This window comes from Hyaena hyaena, unplaced genomic scaffold (assembly GCF_003009895.1).
Source record: "Hyaena hyaena isolate Hyena2069 unplaced genomic scaffold, ASM300989v1 scaffold_609, whole genome shotgun sequence".
Classification (NCBI taxonomy): Eukaryota; Metazoa; Chordata; class Mammalia; order Carnivora; family Hyaenidae; genus Hyaena; species Hyaena hyaena.
Window position 1 is genome coordinate 972,522 of NW_024081240.1, and position 22,014 is coordinate 994,535.

A 22,014-nucleotide genomic window follows, 5' to 3' on the forward strand; every position below is an offset into this window, starting at 1 on the left:
TGTCCTGGAGCATCTTTTATTTCCAAGGCACTTGAAAAGACAAGATGTTTTTGCTAGTTAATACCCAGTGTAATTAGCTTCCATTGAAATATTGATTTTTACATTAAGGAAGATAAATGCTAAAGTATTGACAGCTAAATGTTGGCTTTATGAAGACTGGCATTTTACAAATAAAAAGACATTGTGCTGTCATTTCACAGTCACTTTTGTGCAATTATATATACTTTCTATCCACCACATAGTTAGCATAGTGTACCAGAACTTCTAATTTCATGGTTGAAGAGGTCAGGTCAAATCTTTACATCTTGATTAAATAAGCATGTAACCCTACTTATTTTTAATCAGGGACTATCACATACATTTTTTTTTTCTCTGAGAAATATCTACTCTTAGGAAACTTATAGGACTTTTTTAATGGCATAACACCAACTTTCTCAAATCATTTGAACTCTGTCTAGTAGCTACAAGTATACTTTCATCATGGCCTGATATTTTTAAAAGCAAGAGATTGTTGAATCAATGACTGATAACTTTCATTCTATTCTTTCCCTTATATCCCTTGTATGTGTGTGTGTGCACACATGGGTGAAGATATGTATGTGTGTGTTTTCCTTTGTGGAAAATGGTGATAAATAAATATTTTGAGTTATTTCATTGAAATTAGACTATTTCATTGGGATATTAAATGAATAACATAAAAATTAAGTTATTTTAAAAATCCAACAAAACTATGGATATGAGTTTTGTAATCAGTATTTCTTAGAAAATGTGATGCAGAGAATAGAAATTTGCATGACCAGAACTGTACAATAGATTATTTTTAATTAGTATTTTATAATACTGTTATAATCATCTTTCTGGATCAAATTTGTCTGGGTATTTGGACATGATACATAATGGTTCCCCAAATGACATTTCCACAGTTGTCTTTGTGCTTTTGTTTCATAGATCTACCTGACTATTAGATATCTCTTCCTGGCTTAATAACATTTTGGGCCAAATTATTTTAATAAAATAATAATTTTATCTAATGCCACTGTATCATTTCCACATTGGTACAACCTTCTTTGTCTCTGTGTTCCTCATCAAGTGAATATCATCATCAAAAGATGGCTTCCTTCTTAATACACCATCTCTATTGTCTTTGCACATCTCTTCAGTGTTCTCAGGAAGTCCTGCCAATTCTGTGCCAGACTTTGGTAGGGAACACTTTACCTAACCTTGCCTTCCTAAACACAATGGCCAGTGTTTCTCTCAGAGGTTTAGCAAAACTCCTTAGTATCATTCCTTGAAATAGAGCTTGGATCCCAGGCATTTTGAAGACATACAGAACCATGACCCATCTGATCCTTGGAAATCTGTTCAAGTTACCACTTCTCAAAAGCAATCCCTTTTTAAAGCCCCTAACATATTCCCTTCACTTAGTTCAAGTTTTTTGCAAAAATCTCTTTCAGATCATTTTTGCTTCCCTTGCTGCCTTTTTAGACTCATTGCAACCCCACAACAATGCTTAAAGAAAACAATCAAAAAGCTTTACTTAAAATGAGATAAAATATATTTGGTTACAAATGTATGTGGCTTTGTTGTTTATCATATGTGTTTATTGTTTTTTATACATATATATTTCTGGTTGTAGGTAGGTTTAAAGATGGCAATAAGTTGATCTATTTTTAAAAATTTTTAATGTTTTATTTATTTCTGAGAGAGAGAGAGAGAGAGAGCTTGAGCAGGGGAGGGTCAGAGAGAGAGGGAGATACAGAATCTGAAGCAGGCTCTGAGCTGGAAGTCAGCACCGAGCCCGATGCAGGGCTCAAACCCAGGAACCATGAGATCATGACCTGAACTGAAGTCAGATGCTTAACCAACTGGGCCACCCAGGTGCCCTGATCTTTGTTTAAAAAAACAAACTGCTAATAGAGTTCTCTTGTTTTCTCAGAAATTTATAGCTAATATGTGCACAAGCTATTCAATAACAATTTCATATCAAATGTAATATATATTAAAATACAATATTTTATATACCATGTATTATTCATACATAATATGCATCAATATAATATATTGTATATATTGTATAACATTCATATATGGCACATATATTATTATATAATATATTATTCATATAATATATATATGAATTCAACTATCAGAATGGGTGTTTTTAGCCCATATACTCTAGAATGTCTATGAGAAGGTCTATGAAAATGATTTATAACATCTATAAGCTCCCTGATCATATATTGTATATGTAAACTTATGTATTTAAATTTTTCTATGTCTAGTGACTATAGTTCTAGATTCTCACAGAGCCCATGATCCTCACGAAACCTGTGGCATGTGTCTGACTTATCATGTTCCCTAGATTATATATGTCAAGGAGATAACTATGCTCTCCTTCTAAGAGTAAAATCAGGGAGAAATATACATTTTTGAATTTTCAAGCATGGAATGAAATAAATGGGATACCTTATGAAATTTGGGATTAACTACACAAGTACTTTGATTGTTTCTTCCATTAAACTACTGAGAAAACTAAAAGGATTCTCATAGAACTAAAAGTGTCCAGTTTGTCTCATACCAGAAAGGTAGAGATAAATTAGAGAGAAAATAATACCATAACTTTTTCATACTTTAATTTATTTGAGGCCCACAAACAATTCCCATTTCCTTCTCTATGGACTAAAATTTGTTTAGGTTAGTATGTAGTCAAGTGTCAGTGGTGGCATCCACTATAGATTAGACATTGGAAAATTATCCACTGAAATCTCTTTACACAGTTCTTTTTTTTTAATTTTTAATGTTTTTTAAAATTTATTTCCGAGAGAGAGATAGAGAGAGAGAGAGAAGGAAAAGGTCAGAGAGAGAGGGAGACACGGAATCCAAAGACAGGCTCCAGGCTCTGAGCTAGCTGTCAGCACAGAGCCCGATGCGGGGCTCGAACCCATAAACCGTGAGTTCATGACCTGAGCTAGCGTTGGACGTTCAACTGACTGAGCCACCCAGGTGCCCATAGACAGTTCGAACTGTAAGGTACAGGAATGTCACTTTAAATAGTTTTTAGTTGCTTACACTCTGACCTCTGAGGCAAACATGTTGAAATGAAGGGAATTAAGTATAATGTTAATGTAATAATGAAACATAAAAATATTAACAGATTTAAATGTTTAGGCATATCCATCCAGGTTATATTTCTGAGTGCATATACATATATGCACATATTATGAGTTTTAGGTATCATGAAACATGCCTAACAGTCTTACCTGAATTAACAGTTATAAAATGATTTAAAGGGAAGAGATGTCAATTATCATCAGAACAAATAAATTATGAAAATGATTTTCATTAATATTGTGATGCTTGGTACAGTTTTCTGTGGATATGACAGTGCTGTAGGTATACTACTTATTAACTTCATCATTAAACTTATTGCCTCCACTTTGTTCATATGATAATGGGCCTCTCTTTTTAAAGTTGAAAGTTATCAAAGATATTATAAAACACCCTGAGCCTCCAGGAAGAATTGTAGAATTTCAGTAGAGAAAATAGAAAATGAAGAGTACCTGAAAAGTTAAAGTTGATCTCTGATAAACCTACTGTGCTAGTAACTAGTAACTAAGAGGTATTACTCTGTGTAGTTATACATATATTCAACCATCAGAACAATTTCTTACCTTATGAACCTCAGAAGGTGTGTATAGTTTTGCATAATTTCATTTTATGTATTATATAATCTTATTACAGATATATATATACATATTACAGCTTTATTCATAATTGTCAAAACTTGGAAGCAAACAAAGTGATCTTCAGTTGGGATATATAAATTGTGGTACATCCACACAGTGAAATATTATTCAGGGCTAGAGAGAAATTAACTATCAAGCCAAGAAAAGACATGAAGGAAACAAATGCATATTATTAAGTGTATGATTACAACAATATGACATTTTAGGAAAAAAAACTATGGAGTCAGTAAAAAGATAAGTAGTTTTTAGTGAACAATGGGGAGGGATGGATTATTAAGAAAAACTACTCTGTATAAAACTATAATGGTGGATATAGGTCAATACATTTGTCTGAACCCATGAAATGTACACCACCAAGAATAAACCCTAATGTTAACAATGGACTCTAAGCAATGATATGCCAATGTAGTTTTTTTAAATATAACATGTATCACTCTGATGAGGATGCTGATAATGGTGGGGGCTGTACAAGTTCAGAGGCCTCCACTATATATAAAATCTCTGTAACTTTTGTCCAATTTTGCTGAAAATAAAACTGTTTTAAAAATATATTTGTTTTAAAAATCAAAACATTTGACAAAAAATTGTTAAAATAACTACAATCTACATATTAAAATGACAAAATACAATTAAATGCTAATTCACATGACAAAAAATATAAATAACCCTCTAAGAATAATACATTTGTGAACCCACTCTCAGTATTCCTTATGAAAAATATTTAACATGTATTGTAGGCAATGCTGTGATATCTAGAATGTAAAATTCTCATAGATAGCATTTTATTTACATAGTAATAATTTTGAACAAACTTAATGTTTAACAATGTTATTAATAACATAAATTCAGCAGCTACTAAATTTGAATTATCTAACGCTTTGCTGTTATTTTATGATATAGAAAGGGAAGGATTGTTCTAAATATATTAAAATAATTATAGGGGTGCCTGGGTGGCTTAGTCGGTTAAGCGTCCGACTTTCGCTTAGGTCATGATCTCGCGGTTCGTGGTTCGAGCCCCGCGTCGGGCTCTGTGCTGACTGCCAGCTCAGAGCCTGGAGCCTGCTTCAGTCTGTGACTCCCTCTCTCTCTGACCCTCCCCTGCTCACACTGTCTCTCTCTCTCTTCTAGAAATAAATAAAACATTAAAAAATTTAAAAATATAATAATAATTATATATTCATATAACAAATTTCAGGGGGAACTTCCACTTCTTCTCTTACTCCAAATGTGTGAAAGGTATTGTATCATATATCTATAATTAAAAATATCACCCTTTATCAACAGCTTTAGTTTCTGTTTATTTTCTTCACAATTCTGTGGTTTCATAATTTGTGCAGTTCTCAGGCAAGTTGTCTCTTCTCTGCTCCCTAGGGTGTTAAATAGGGTTCACGCACGCTGTTGACAGGTTCACTCGTTCACAATGTGGCTGTTGTGTGGTATTAGTGGCTGAGACATCTTGGTGTACTTCTCCAAGGCCTTGCCACCTACTACTGTACACAGCAGCTGTCTTCCAAGAATGTCAAAGTATAATTTGCAAAGCCTCTTGAGGTCTTGATTTGGAAGTAACGCATAATATTACTTGTGCCATATTGTAGTGGTCAAAGACATTCACAAGATCAATCCAGATACAAGTTGTACAAAAATTACTTCACTTACTGATGAGAAAAAGAAAAGAGTCACAGTGTAAAACTATTAGTCATTATAGGCGAACTCCATAGCAATACTCTAGTAGAATGAACACTTTGGGAATGTTCGAGGATGGTACAGGTTATAAAGATGTGTAAAGCTCTGCTTTGAGAATGAAAAAGTTGGAAGGTTAATAAATGGTGGAAAGGAAATGAATCCTTGGACTAAGATGCTTATCTGTGGATGTCATATTGATAAATAGGAGAGCTAATTTTATCATATTGACAAACTTTGTGCCTATGAGACAGAATATGCTAACATATTAGATAGCTAACAGAATCTTTAGTTCTGAACTCAACTATCTTTTAGTCAGCCTACTTCTACTCCATTTTGAGGCTGTTCCTACTATTAGATTATTGCTTACGATCAGCAATCATGTCATTCATTTGTTGCTTTGAGTTCTTAAATTGTATAAAATACTATTTACTCATGATGCTCAAAAAAGAAAAAAAAGAATGAAAGAAAGACGTTGAACAAATTTATGGAGAGAGAAATGAAAAAATTCAGAAAAAGAATGTGCCTATCAGTATAATGATATATACAAACAATTTCTTAATTAGCAATAATTATGCCTTGGATAAATCTCATTGGCAGAGATACTGCCACTGCACAAAGTTACAAACAGCTTGTTAAAATAAAGCTGTACAAATACCTATTAATTTCAGATATTCAATTTATTGTGTAATCTCCAATGACAGCAATAATATTTCTAATTATTCTTTTCCTTTTGGGTCATCAAAAGTGTCAAAATAATGTGCTGAATTTTTATGAAGTGAATTGGAGCAGAAAGTTAACATTTTCCAAAAGAGTGACACATATCAGATGAAGCAGAGAGCTAAATTAAACTAGCAAGATGACTTAAATAGAAATATAGTTACTGCTGAAAAATGATCCATCCATATTAGATACATATATATGTCAATTACATATATATTTACATATTCTTACATATATTGTAAATGTATTTCATTTAAAACAGTTTTAATGTTTATTTTTGAGAGAGAGAGAGACAGACAGACAGAAAGGGAGACACAGAATCTGAAGCAGGCTCAGAGCCTGATGTGGGGTTCAAACTTATGAACTGTAATATCATGACTTGGGCCAAAGGCAGACACTTAACTGAGTGAGCTACCCAGACACCCCACTGTAAATCTCTTTTAAAATTCATGGTTAAAAAGAGTTATTGCTAACAAGAAAAGTACATATATGGTTTATATGTATAGTTTTCATATCCTTAGGATAAATAATAAGAAATACAAAGACTGAAACAAATTTTTAAAATATGTTCACTTTTGTGAGGAACTGCCTAACTCTCTTGCACAGTGCTGGTACCATATTGCACTTCAACCAACAATAAGCAGATCAACACCACCACCTACTGCTCCATATCTACTTCAGATTTAGGTATGTTTCATAGGTAAGTAGTGATATTTCATTCATATTTTAATTTGCATTTCCCTGGTGACATAAAATGTGGAGAATCTTTTCATATGCTTTTTGGCCATTTGTAGATCTTATTTGGTGAGGTGTCTGCTTAGGTATTTAGCTCATTTTTTAATTGGATTGTTTTTTTCTTATTAATGATATTTGGGATAAATCTTTCATCAAATATGTCTTTTGTAAATATGTTCTCCTAGTCTGTGACTTGACTTCTCATTTTCTTGACATTGTCTATTGCAAAGCAGAACATTTTAATTTAATGAAGTCAATCTTAACAGGTATTTCTTTAATGGATTGTGCCTTTGTTATTATATCTAAAGGGTTATCACCAAACTCGAAGCCAACTAGATTATCTCTTATGTTATCTTATAGGAGTTTTATAAGTTTATGTTTTACATGGAGGTGCATAATCAATTTTTAAGTTTATTATTTAGACAGAATGTGTGTGTGCAAGTGTGGGATGTGAGAGAGACAGAGAGAGAGAATTCCACGTAGGCTCTGCACTGTCAGCAGGGAAACCCACATGAGGCTCGAACTTTCAGGAGCCTTGAGATCACGACCTGAGCCAAAATCAAGTGTTGGAGGCCTAACCAAGGTTTCCTTGTAATCTATTTTGAATTAGTTTTTCTGATGTATAAGGCCTATGTCTAGATGCAGGTCTTTGAATGTGGATGTCTACTTATTCCAGTACAGTTTATTGAAAAGACTATTTGTTCTACATTGTATTATCTTTGCTCCTTGGTAAAAAATAAGTTGACTATATTTATGAAAGTCTATTTCTCTATTTTGATCTGTCTATTCTTTTGCCAACACCACACTGTCTTGATTACTGCGGGTTTATAATAAGTCCTGAAGCCAGGAACTGTCAGTCTGTCTATCATTTGACTTTACTTAACTGCTTCAGTATTATGATGGCTACTCTAGTATTTTGCCTCTCCATATAAAATTTAGAATTAATTTGGCATTATTCACAAATTACTGAGATTTTTTATTAAGATTTCACTATATCTATAGGTCAAGTTGGGAATGACTGACATGAGAGTATTCTTATTCTACTGATACACATACAATATTCTCCCATATATGTATTTCTCACTTGAGTTCTTTAATCAATGTATTTTAGTTTTCTTCATGTAGATTTTGGACATATTTTATTAGATATACACAAGGTATTTTATATTTTATGGTGCTAATATAAATGGGAATATGTTTTTAACTTCAATTTCAATGAACCATGAGTTCATGACCTAAGCCGAAGTTAGATGCTCAACAGACTGAGCCACCCAGATGCCCAGATTAGATTATTTTTTTAAATGTTAAAATTCCACGTAATTGTGGTGTATAACTTTTTATACAGTGTTAGATTTTTGGTTAATGCCTCGTTGAGGATTTTTGTATGTATGTTCATGAGAGATATTAGTCTGTAGACTTTTCTTGTAATGTCTTCATCAGTAGAATGAATTAAGAAGTATTTCTTCTGCTTTTATCTTCTGAAAGAGATTCTAGAATTTGATAAAATTTCTTCCTCAAATGTTTCGTAGAATTTAAAGGAAATCAATCTGGGCCTGGTGCTTTCTTTCTTGGGAGACTATTAATTATTGATTCAATTCTTTTAATAGATAGGCCTATTCAGATTCTTGATATCTTCTTGAGTTTTAGAAAATATTGTCTTTCAAAGAATTGTTCCATTACAACTAAGTTATAAAATTTACAGCCAAAGAGATGTTCATAACATTATTTATACTGTGTGTGTGTGTGTGTGTGTGTGTGTGTGTGTGTGTGTGTATTCCAGGGGATATTTACTGATACCTTTTATTTCTGGAAGTAGTAAATAATTATATTTATTATATTTCCAGTATAGTTAGCATGCATTGGTTTCAGATGTGCAATATAGTAATTCAACACTTCCATACATCACCCAACACTCATCACAACAAGTGCACTTCTAAATCCCCATCACCTTTCAAACCATTTCCCCAGCCACCTCCCTTCTGGTAATCATCATTTTGTTCTCTATAATTAAGAGTTTCTCTCTCTCTCTCTCTCAATCTTTGCTCCTCATATGAGTGAAATCATATGCAATTTGTTTTTCTCTGACTGACTTATTTCACTTAGGATTATACTCTATCTCCATGCATGTCCTTGCAAAGGCAAGATTTTATTATTTTTTATAGAAGAATATTATCCCATCATAGATATATATACCACATCTTTATCCATTCATCAGTCAATGGAAACTTGGGCTGCTTTCATAATTTGGCTATTGTAAATGAAATATTTTTTACCTCTAATAGGTTTTGATTGAATCATTAGGATTTCCTATATATAGTATCCTGTCATCTACAAACAGTGAGCTTTTCTTTTTCCTTACCAATCTGGATGCTTTTAATTTCTTTTGTGATTGCTTTCCACCAAGACTAGAAGTCCACCAGAACTTCCAGTACTATGTTGAATAAAAAAGGTGAAAGTGGACCCGATCTTGGGGAAAGAGCTTTCAGGTTTTCACCATTGAGCATGATCTTAGCTGTGAATTTTTCATATATGGTCTTATGTTGAGATATGTTTCCTCTAAGCCCACTTAGTTAAGAGTTATCATGAATAGATGCAATATTTGTCAAGTGTTTTTTCTGCTTCTATTGAGATGATCATGTGTTTTTTTAACCTTTCTCTTGTTAACATGACTATGTATCACATTGATTGACTTGTGAATACATTTGCATTCACATTTGCATCCCTGAAATAAATCCTACTTAATTATGGTGAATGATTCTCTTGACTATTTCTTTTTATAAAAACATGAAAATTTTGAAATGTGTTCTCCACTCTCCAATACTTCCCCACAGTTTTGCCTGAAAGTAGAAAGAAATTGCATTAATCTTATACATTAATTTATAAGATAATATATTTTTTAATAAAATTGGGACACTATATTTTTAACAAACAATTCCTTTTTTATATCCTGTAGTAAATTTCTGACATGAATAATCTTCATACTTCTTATTCCCTCTAAAAGTGTTTTAATTATTGAATGCATGCATATGTATGTACAATTTTAACTCTCCATATTTTTAAGTGGGACAACTATTTTTATGTATATGTATTTCATAGCCTAAAATGTAACTTAAAACTCTTCTTAGTCTTAATGACTTTATAAGTGAATATTTTACGTTTTCTAAGTTGATCATCATCATATATACTTATTACATGATAACTCCACTTTAACTTTTTGAAAAAGTAGACCTTTTATTTATGTGTCTTTTTATGTTAAATAATCAGATCATTGTTCATAAGGGTAAAAATCACTGCCGTTCTGGGGCGCCTGGGTGGCTTAGTCGGTTAAGCGTCCGACTTTCGCTTAGGTCATGATCTCGCGGTTCGTGGGTTCGAGCCCCGCGTCGGGCTATGTGCTGACTGCCAGCTCAGAGCCTGGAGCCTGTTTCAGTCTGTGACTCCCTCTCTCTCTGACCCTCCCCTGTTCACGCTGTCTCTCTCTCTCTCCTAGAAATAAATAAAAATATTAAAAAAAAAAATCACTGCCGTTCTAGCATCTTCAAGGCTTGATATATATGCGTATTTTGATTTTCTTCTCTTGGTGGCAAAAGTTGGGTTAGATTTAAATTTTTTTTTTTTTCTTAAGGGATGCCTGGGTAACTTAGTCTATTAAGCATCCAACCCCTGATTTTGGCTCAGGTTATGATGTCATGATTCATGAGACTGAGCCCCACATTGCGCTCAGCACAGTCTGTGGAGCCTTGGGATTCTCTCTCCCTCTTTCTGCTCCTCACTTACTCTGTCTCTCTTTCGGAATAAATAAATACACTTTAAAAAGTAAGATGAACATACAGGAAGAGAAGGAAAAATAAGATTAAAACAGAAAGTAACGCAAACTTTCATTTGTTGGGATGTGCACTGGGCGTTACATGGAAGTGATGAATCACTAAATTCTACTCCTGAAACCATTACTTCACTATATACTAACTAGTGTGGATTTAAATAATTTTTTTTCAAAAAGTAAAAAGTAAAAACAATTTAAAAATAAAATGCTTTTTGAAATAAAATTCTTTATAACTCCTAGTTTGCAAATGATTTTCGGTTGTAAAATAAGATATTAATTATATATGAAAATTTATTTCTGTCTTTTTGCTGGGGGGCTTTATTTCTTTTAAACTTTTTTTTCAAGAATAGAATTTAGTGATTTATCACTTCTATATGACACTTAATGCTCAATCCCAACATGCGTCCTCCTTAATGCCCAGCACCCATTTAACCCTCCCCCCATTTCAACATCTATCCAGGAACCTTCATTTTGTACTCTGTATTTAAGAATCTCTAATGGTGTATCTCCCTGTTTGTTTTTTTCTTATTTTCCTTCTCTTCCCCTATATTCATCTATTTTGTTTCTTAAATTCCACATAAGAGTGAAATCATATATTTGTCTTTCTCTGACTTATTTCACTTAGCTTAATACACTCTAATTCCATCCATGTTGTTGCTAATGGCCAGTTTCATTCTTTTTTATTGCTGAGTAATATTCCATATATATATATTCACCATATCTTCTTTATCCATTCATCACTTGATGGACATTTGGGCTCCTTCCCTACTTTGGCTATTGTTGATAATGCTACTATGAACATTGGAGTGCAGGTGCCCCATCAAATTAACGCTTTTTAATAATTTGGATGAATATCTCATAGCACAATTACTGGGTCATTGGATAGCTCTATTTTTAATTTTTTAAGGAACATCCATACTCTTTTCCAGAGTAGCTGTTTTTCTGTCTTTTTGAAGTGATGGTGTTTTTCTCTTTTTGTCTCTCTGATATGTGTGGGAATGCATTATTTTATAAAAGAAGTTATTTTTATGTGGCTGTTATAAGTCTAAATGAATACAATAAATTAAATATATTCTTTGAACATACTCTTTATACTCCCGTTTACTTAATGAAATGTATTTGGTAGAATTTAACTATGATTTTTATTTTGATATACATTTATGAGACAGCTCATGTATAATTCTATCCTACTTATAGCAGAGACTGCTAAATGCTCAACAAAATCTGTACCTCCTCTTGTGCATCACATCTTCTTGAAATTAGGTATATCATTGTATCTGAGTTGCATAGCTGCTAGAATTTCAGGATGCCATGTAAGCAATTTAATGATCAAAACTTTTAGTAATTGGCTATGTCTCCACTGCACTCACTTAGCCTTTCTTCCAGCTGGACGCAAATGATGACTGGTAATGAATCCAGAACATGGAAGGCACCCAGATCTTTTGGTCCTTTTAGAGGAAGATCACCTGCTGATAAGAAATATGTATATGTGACTGTTATCCAAATAATGTATATGTTTGTTTGACTCATTCAATATCTTTGGGGGAAATTTGTAATTATAGTATGATATATCCTAATGAACATATATTATAATTAATATTAAATCAGCTTTACATAGTTTTTACATATTTTTGCATATTTTCTATGTTTAAGTTGTATAAGTACCTGTTCACCCAAGTGTGAACAAATTTAATTTTAAAATATGAGTTCAGCTTATTAAAAGATGATTTTAATAAATTTTAAATAGGTAGGTAAAAATGCATTATTTTAGAGGCTGGTGGAGGAATTTCTTTTAAGGGAGGAACAAGTTCTTTTATAGGAAAATAAACGATGGAATATTTTAGATTGAAAGATAAACCTCTATAGCATGGATATTACAAGCTAGTATATTTACAAAGTCCAAGAAAGTAATCAGAGAAAGTGTAAAGGTCAGTAATCTTATGTCAAACTGGAGAATACACACCTTTTACAAATGGGACAGCAAGTAATATATTCCAGAATTGTTTACATATGAATGGAGGTTGAGTATCTTTACTCAATTCTATTCTAGTCTAACCTCATATTCCATTTTGTATTTTATGTTCTAGAACAGTACAGTATATTAAAAATATAATCTGAACTACAAATGTGACTCATATATATAATTTTAATTTCCTAGTAGCTACAGTAATAAATACAAAAAATAAAATAATTTTAATAAAATATTTAATACTGTACTCAAAATATCATTTGTATATGTAAGAAATATAAAATGCTAAGGGTATATTTTGAATTTTTTCACAGTCTCTGAAATCTGATATATATTTAATCCTTCAGTACATCTCAATTCAAATAAGCCATAGTTCATGTATTCAATTGCTACATATGACTGGCTAGTGGCTACTGTATAGGACTGGAAAATTCTTGAGTGAGGTTTATATTATTAAGACTTTTTAAATATGAGTATTTGAAGATTTAGATTCAACAAAGCTGAATTTAAAAAGACTTAGAAAAAGAGCTAAGAGAAGTAAGAGGCTAACAAGAACAGAGTAGTTTTATTGACTTAAAGGAAAATAGTCCAGGGACCCCTGAGTGGCTCATTCCATTGAGCATTTGACTCTTGATTTCAACTCAGGTCATGATCTCATGATGGTGAGATTGAGCTCCGCATCTCTCTCTCTCTCTCTGTCTCTTGTCTGTCTCTTTCTCTCCTTTTGCCCTTCTCCCCCAATCACAAGTGTTCTCTCTCTCTCTCTCCTCTGTCTCAGGAAAAATTTAAAAAGTAATAAATGGTGGTCAAGTGATATCAGGACTGTAACTTTTCAAATGATGTTAACATATGAAGGTTAGTGAAGGCTGTAGCAAAGGCTATTTTAGGTTAATAGTGGAGAGTGAAAAAATACATGAGGGAAGGAGCACCTCCTTTTCATCATGGCTTCTGGTTTTGTGAATGAGTGACCTGTTCTCCCCATCTGATGCATACTTTTAAATCCGCTATTTATTTACAAAGATTGAGGTCAGGATAGCAATTGAATAGAGTCCTCTATAAGATTCAGTACCCCATTCTAATGAATTTTATATCTCTATGTACAAGAGTTAATTTAAAATATTAATGGATAATTCTAAGAAGAAAATTAAATAAATAGCCCCATTTGAAGGCATTTGGCCATAATCTTTCAAACCGTATAATTTGTATAAATGTTGACTACAAAATTTAATTTCTAAGATATTTTCCTTTTATGTGGTTGAAATATGTTGAGTGTTTATAGAAATAGCATTTGTAGTAGTAAAAGACTGGAATAAGTGTAATGATTATCAATATTTATATAAAATATAGTATATTCATAAACTAATGTAAAAATGTTATGAAAACTGTAAGTTCCTAAACACTGATATTGAATCATACCCATGGTATTATATTGAATGAGTAAATGTAAACTATAGAATAATATCTAAATTATGTTAATATTTGTACATATAATTGTACACACAGCTAAATGTATCTGAATGGTATAAATTAAACAGATATAGGAGGGCCTGGGTGGCTCAGTTGGTTAAGTGTCCGACTTCGGCCCAGGTCATGATCTCAGTTTTGTAGGTTTGAGGCCCTCGTCGGACTCTGTGCTGACGGGTAGCTCAAAGCCTGGAGCCTGCTTCAGATTTCATATCTCTCTCTCTCTCTGACCCTCCCCTGCTCACGATGTCTCTGTCTCTGTCTCTCTCTCAGAAATAAATAAAACATTTTAAAAAAGAAAAAAATAAACAGAGTGCTTGGCTCCTAGAGTAGAACTATGTCATACTGAAATACATCATTGTTAGACTATTTTTCCATTCCTGTATGCATGCATGCTCCTCTCTTTACGCACACACTAATACACACATAGCACATCATTTAATCATAAATAAAAATAAATCCATGAAAAGTAACACAAATGGCACATAAAATTGCCACAATTGTGACATTAAGAGAAGTCAAAGTAGGCATGAGAAAAAATGTTAGAGATGAATTATATTGCAATAAATATTTTATTATTTTAAGTAAATGATCAAAAGAGATTATATAAGCATTATTTGCCTGTAATCTTTATTTGTTTTGATTTATTTATGATATATAGGGTTTCTCTAAGAGGAAAGCAATGTGAAAACTAGACAACTTCATAGATATCCATCTTTAAGATCACAAAGTGTGAAGTTGTTAAGTTAGAATCACAAGATCATTAATGTCACCCAATGCCACAAATAGCAGTGGTGAAAATGTACAGGCAATCAAAAGAAACAGGCAAATAATTTCTCTGCTGTAGAATTTTGATCATGTTAGCTTATGCTCCAAATTAAACATTGTTTTTCTACTTCACTAAAATGCCTTGTTTTAGGTTTAACATGCAAAGTTATCTTCAAATCAATACATAGATATACTGTTTGACACAGGTATTTTTTCAGCTTGTGGACAACTAATTTATATTAGTAGTTAAAACTCTATTAATTTTCAATATATGATCTAGCCTTCACATTTTTAAATTCAGTTATATGAATTTTAATTGATGTTAACATTTTATTTACTTAAAATATAGTGTCATTTTCACTCAAAAAAGAGGAAAGTAGATACATATAAATTATCTCCTATGCTACTTCTTAAATTGTAAATCAGCAAAATATTATTTAAGATTTGAGAGTTACTCAAAGATCACCTCTGAGACTACTAATATAGTATATAACTCCACTAGTGGATAAATGTATGCCATATAAATAAGCATTACTAATCAGTTTATCATTTTACATACTGTAAAACTCATAATAGTTTGAACAAACTTTATCCTAACATCTGAGCTGATATCAGAAGGTAAAATATTTTAATATTAGACTTTTAATTTGTCCAGTGTCAACAACATCACAATATTTCATAGAAAACTGTATTTATCACCTTCAGTAAAGTTGTATTTTTCCTAGTCTGCTCTTTCTCCACCATTTAGAATAAATAGGCTTTCTTAACACCCATCTACAGTGCAGCACAAATCTAGGCACCACTATAAAGTATCCATTTTTCAAGCTTATAAAATATTCTTTGAGACTGTTAATCCCCAGACTCAACTACCACCAGAAATGTTTGAAAGCCAGGAAGAATGACTGAATTACAGAATTCTGTTTAATGTAGCCATCAAATACAGTATTATTTTACATCTAGAGGGAGCCTATATACCTTGTTTATGAGTAGGTGACAAGAGGCAGAGTGCCAACATGGAGACAGTATAGGCTATAGGGGTAAGCGGAGTTTAAATTGTGGTTCTGACAATTAGTAGCTGTATAACAGAGAAAAATTATGTCACCACCCTTTGCTTTGGTTTGCTCATTGAAAATACAGAAAATGCAATACCTATGTTTCTCTTTTAAGGATTATGTAATATAATGTAAGTAAAGCACCCAGTAGATATTCAATAAATATAAGCTCAGAGTAGTATTAAGAATAATAGAAATACCCTGGTCTGTGGTTTTGTTAGTATAAAATTCACTCAAAAATACATAAATCTTCAATAGGATTAATTTAATACAATTTTGACTATACACATCATGCTTTCACATAAATGAAATGAAAATGGTAAGCATTCTCAATATCTGACCCCATTTCTAAGACTATTCTGGTCTCTATTTTTTGCTTGCAGTGAAATTTACATAATATAAAATCAACTATTTTAAAATGTACAATTCTATGGCATTTTCTGTATTCACAATGTACAATAATCATCTCTATCTAGTACCAAGACATTTTCATTACCTCAAAATGAAACTCCTTGACCAGAAAGCAGAAGCTCTCCATTCTTTCTTCACTCAGACCCTGGAAATCACTAATCTGCTTTCAAGTCCCTATGAGTTTACCTATTCTACATATTTCATAATGAATTTCATAAATGGAATAATAAAATATGTGACTTTTATATCTAGCTTCTTTCATTTAGCATAAAGTTTTTAAGATTTAAATTCACATTGTAGCATGTATCAGAATTTATTAATGGCTGAATGATATCCATTATAAAGCTACATAATGTTTTCGCATTTATCAATTGATGGACATTTGGATGTTTTCTGTATATTTCTATTGTGAGTAACGCTACTATAAACATTTGTGTATAAGGTTTTGTTTAAATATATTTTAAAATTTTAGACATATAAGATGGAACTTTTGGATCAGATGGGTTTTTCTTAGTTTAAATCATTTAAAAATCACAAAAGTGATTTCCACAGAATGATTACCATTTTGTATTCCCACTAGCAATGTATGAGTGTTCCAATTTCTCTTTGCCAAGACTTGTTATTTTCTGGGTTTTTAATTATGGTTATCCTAGTGAGTGTTAACTTATATCTAATTGTGGTTTGAATTTGCATTTCCCAAATGACAAACCATTTTTAGCATATTTTCATGCACTTATTGGCCATTTGTATATCTTCTTTGGAGAAATGTCAGTTCAAGTCTTTTCTCAAATTTTTTACTTGGGTTTTCATTTTGTTGTTGAATGGAATAGTTCCTTATAGTGTCTGAATACTAAACATTGATTTTCAAATGTTCTCTACTGTTCTGTAGATTGTCTTTTCACTTTTCATAGTAATTGATCTCTTTTTAAGGTTATTGCTTGTGCTTTTGGTGATATACCTTAGGAAACCTTTGCCAAATCCAAGATTGTGAATTACTACTGTTTTCTTCTAGAAATGTTAAACTTCTAGCTTTCTTACATTTATACTTTGACTAATTTTTAGCTTATTTTTGAATGTGAAGTGAGGTGGTTCATTCATTTACCTGTAGTTATACAGTTTTCCCAGCATACTTTGAATTCCTTATGAATAGTGTGTTGAACAGTTTTTATACCTGTTTGCAATTTGTATTTGTTGTCATAAATAACAAGATTTCAATCTATTTTATGGCTGAATAATATTACATTTTATGTCGGTGTGTATATATGTACAATTACTATATACATTAAAATTTTTTTTAATGTTTATTTATTTTTGAGAGAGAAAGATACAGAGTGCAAATGGAGAGGGGCAGAGAGACAGGGAGACACAGAATCTGAAATAGGCTCCAGGCTCTGAACTGTCAGCACAGAGCCTAATGCTGGGCTGGAGCCCATTAACCGTTTGATCATGACCTGAGCCGAAGTCTGTTATTTAACTGGCTGAGCTACCCAGGTGCCTAATAATATTATTGACTATATTCCCCATGCTATACATTACATACCCACAACTTATTTATTTTAAATAAACATGGGATATATGTAACTTTTGAGTTACTATTTTGATTCCTTCCTTCCTTCCTTCCTACCTTCCTTCCTTCCTTGCTTCCTTCCTTCCTTCCTTCCTTCCTCCATCCATCCATCCCTCTCTCTCCTCTCTCTCTCTCTCTCTCTGTCTCTTTCTTTCTTCATTTTTGACAGATTCCCAGAAGTGGATTTGTGGGTCATAAGGTAGTTCTATTTTTACTTATTTGAAGAAACATCATGGTTTTATTTCCATAATGGATACACCAATTTACATTCCCACCACAGTGTACAAGGGTCCTCTTTTCTCCACATCCTCACCAACACTTGTTATGTCTTATTTATTTTATTTTATTTTTTATTTTTTAAAAATATTTAATGTTTTATTTATTTCTGAGAGAGAGAGAGAGAGAGAGAGACAGCGTGAGTAGGGGAGGGTCAGAAAGAGAAGGAGATACAGAATCTGAAACAGGCTCCAGGCTCTGAGCTGGCTGTCAGCACAGAGCCTGACACGGGGCTCTAACCCACGGACTGTGAGGTCATGACCTGAGCCGAAGTCAGATGCTCAACTGACTGACCCACTCAGGCGCCCCTATTTTTTTATGGTAGACATTCTAACAGTTGTGATGTAATATCTCATTGTGGTTTGGATTTGCATTTTCTTAATGATGAGTGTTGTTGAATATCTTTTTTATATGCCTATTGGTCATAAGCACATGTGCTTTAGAAAATTTTCATTATGATTCTCTAGCATTTATAAATCAGATTGTTTGCTGTTGAGTTTATGAGTGCTGTATAAGTTTTGACATTAACTCTTTATCAGATATAAGATTTACAATTTTTTTTCTGTTTAGCATGTTGCTATTCCATTTTGTTGATGACATTGCTTTGCAGGAGATTTTTAGGTTGATGTTGTCTCATTTGTACATTTTTGCTTTTGTTTTGTTTAGGTATCAGATTCTATAAATCATCATCAGGATGTATGTCAGAAAACTTACTGTCCATTTTTCCTGATAAGATTTTTATGGTTTCATGTTTTTGTTCAAGTCTTTAATCTATTTTGAACTAATTCTTTTCTGTGTAAAATATTACATAGTCATCCAATTTCCCAGCACAATTTACTAAAAAGACTGTCCTTTCCCCATTGTATATTTTTGGCTCCTTTATTGTAAATTAGTTGACTGTATATTAATGGTTTTATTTCTAGACTTACTATTCTGTTCTATTGATCCTGGAGTCTATTGTTATGCAAATATCACATTGTTTTAATAACAATAGCTTTATAATGTAGCTTGAAATCAGGGAGTATGATGTCTCCAGTTTTGTTCTCCTTTCATAAGATTGTTTTGGTTATTCAGGGTCTTCAGTGTTCCATACAAATCTGAGAATCCTGTTTGTGTTTTTGCTTTCCTTCAATGAAGTCTTATAGTTTTGTTGTATAGACTTTTCTCTTCTTTCATTATTTATTCCTAGGTATTTTATTAGTTTTGATGCTATTGTGAATGAGATATTTTTAAATTTCCTGTTAAGTATTTTATTATTAGTATATGAAAAACCAACTTTATGGTTGCAACATTATGGAATCTCTTGATTACACGGGTGTAGCCAAGGTGGGCCGTTTTCTATATCCCAAGCCAGGCCTTGTTTCCAGATCTTAGTCCACGTGCTCCATTGATATCACCCAAAATATAAACTTGCAGGCAAGTCTCTCCAAGCAGTTTCAAGCCTCTCACCTCCCACCTGGGAATCAAGTCTAGCTAGAAACACAGCTGCACGGCTTCAGGTTCCACTACTTCCCCTCCAGGTCAAGCTGGCGAGCAAGGAACAGTTTCTGTTGGGGTCACGTGGGATGAGTGCGTCCTGCCTAGGATCAGCTGGACAGCAGGATACCGGATCTATCTGTGTCCTGAGCCGAGGTTTTTCTCTTCTCCAGTGACAGGGACAGTGTCTTGAGCAGTTTTGGCCACTCTTTCTTTTTCCCCCTAGACTCACCATGGTTCTCCGCAAACGGGGCTCCCTCCCCTCCCTCTGTGCCTCTGGTCCTGGCCCATTTTTGTCTTCCCCAGTCCTCACTCACACTATAAGGTTTTCTCAGCGGACTCTGTCTCCTTTTCCTCCCAAACTCCTGGATTCTGTAAGAGTTCCTATGGCTGTCCGTTTGAGAGATGGGGGTGAGTGAAATGTACGGAGCTCCCTACTTCTCTGCCATCTTGCCTCTCTACTGATTTTGGATTTTTAAGATTTCACGTACAAGTGGCATCGTAGAATATTTATTTGTCTTTCTTTATCTGACTCTCTCACTTAGTATAACATCCACGAGGTCAATCCATGTTATTGCAAATGGCAAAATCTTTTTCTTTCTTGTGGCTGAATATTATATATCACAGACACACACACACACACCACATTTTTTCATCAATTTATCCATGGATTGACACTTAGATTTTTTCATATCTTGGTATTTTGAATAATGCTGCAATAAACATCAGAGTGCATTTTACTCTTTCACATCCTCTTTACATTTCCTTTAGATATATATCCAGAAGTGGAATTGATGGATTTTATGGTAGTTCTGTATTTAATTTTTTGAGGAAACTCCATATTGTTTTCCATAATGACTTAAGCAATTTACATCACCAACAATGTACAGGGGTTCTCTTTTCTTCATATCCTCACCAACACCTCTTACCTCTTGTACTCTTGACGATAGATTTTCTAACAGGTGTGAAGTTGATATCTCATTGTGGTTTTGATTAACATCTCACAGGTGGTTAGTAATATTGAGTATCTGTTCCAGTCCCCATTGACTATTTGGATGACTTATTTAGGGTAAAAATGTCTAGTTATTTTTCTTTCAAATTTTTAATTTGTTTGATACTTGTTTTTGTTGTTGAGCTGTGTGAGTTCTTTACATATTTAGGACACTAACCCCTTATTTGATGTATGGTTTGCAATTATGTTCTCCGTTTACATAGGTTGCCTTTTCTTTTATTGATTTTTTCAGACCATTTTCCTTTTGGAATGTAGATTTAAAACTCCACAATAAAATGTTATTCAACTAAATATACCAGTATATAAAAGGATTATAAAACACAATCTCAGAAATCCGAAGTTAATTGAATTAATTAAGTAATATAGTATTTTAACATAAAGGAATGTTAAAAACCTTTTTTTCTGTTAAATTATTTCCTCTGCTGTGAAGATTTTAGTTTGTAGTTCTACTTGTTTAGTTTTGCTTTTGTTTACCTTGCCTTTGGAGTCAGATCCACAGAGATATTACTGTGACTGATATCAAGGAGCTCACTGCCTATGCTTTTTTCTAGAAATTTTATGGTTCAGGTCTTACATTCAGTCTTTAACATTTTGAGTTAATTTTTGTGTATGGTGTAAGATTGTGGTCTAGTTTCATTCGTTTTTATGTGGTTGTTCAATATTCAACATCATTTATTGAAGAAACTGACCTTTCTCCATTTTATCTTCTTGGCTCCTTAGTTATAGATTAATTATCCATATGCATGTGGGTTTATTCCTGGACTCTCAATTCTTTTTTATTTTTAAATTTTATTTTAATTTATTTTTGAGAAAAAGAGAGTCAGAGTGCAAGTGGGGGAGAGGCAGAGAAAGAGGGAGATGCAGAATCTGAAGCAGCCTCCAGGCTCTGAGCTGTCAGCACAGTCTGGGCTGTCAATTCTGTTCCATTGATCTGTGTGTCTGCTTTTGTACTAAATACCATGCCACTTTGATTACTATAGATTTGGAATATAGTGTGAACTCAGATAGTAAAATACATCCCGCTTTGTTCTTTTCAGGATTCAAGTCATTTAGGGATTATTTTGTGGTTCCATACCATACAGATTTTATAATTAGTTTTTAGACTATTTAGATGGCAGGGCAGAATGGAGACCCTGAGCTTGTCTCTTCAGTGAAACACAGCTAGATTAGCACCAAAACATTTTTGAACACCTAGGAAACTTATTTGAGGATTAACACAACAGTCTGTATAAACTGAGCCACAGAACATGGCAGGATTGTGGTGCAGAGAGTTAACTGCGGGAGAGAAAAGCCACAGAAGGTAGATAGCCAT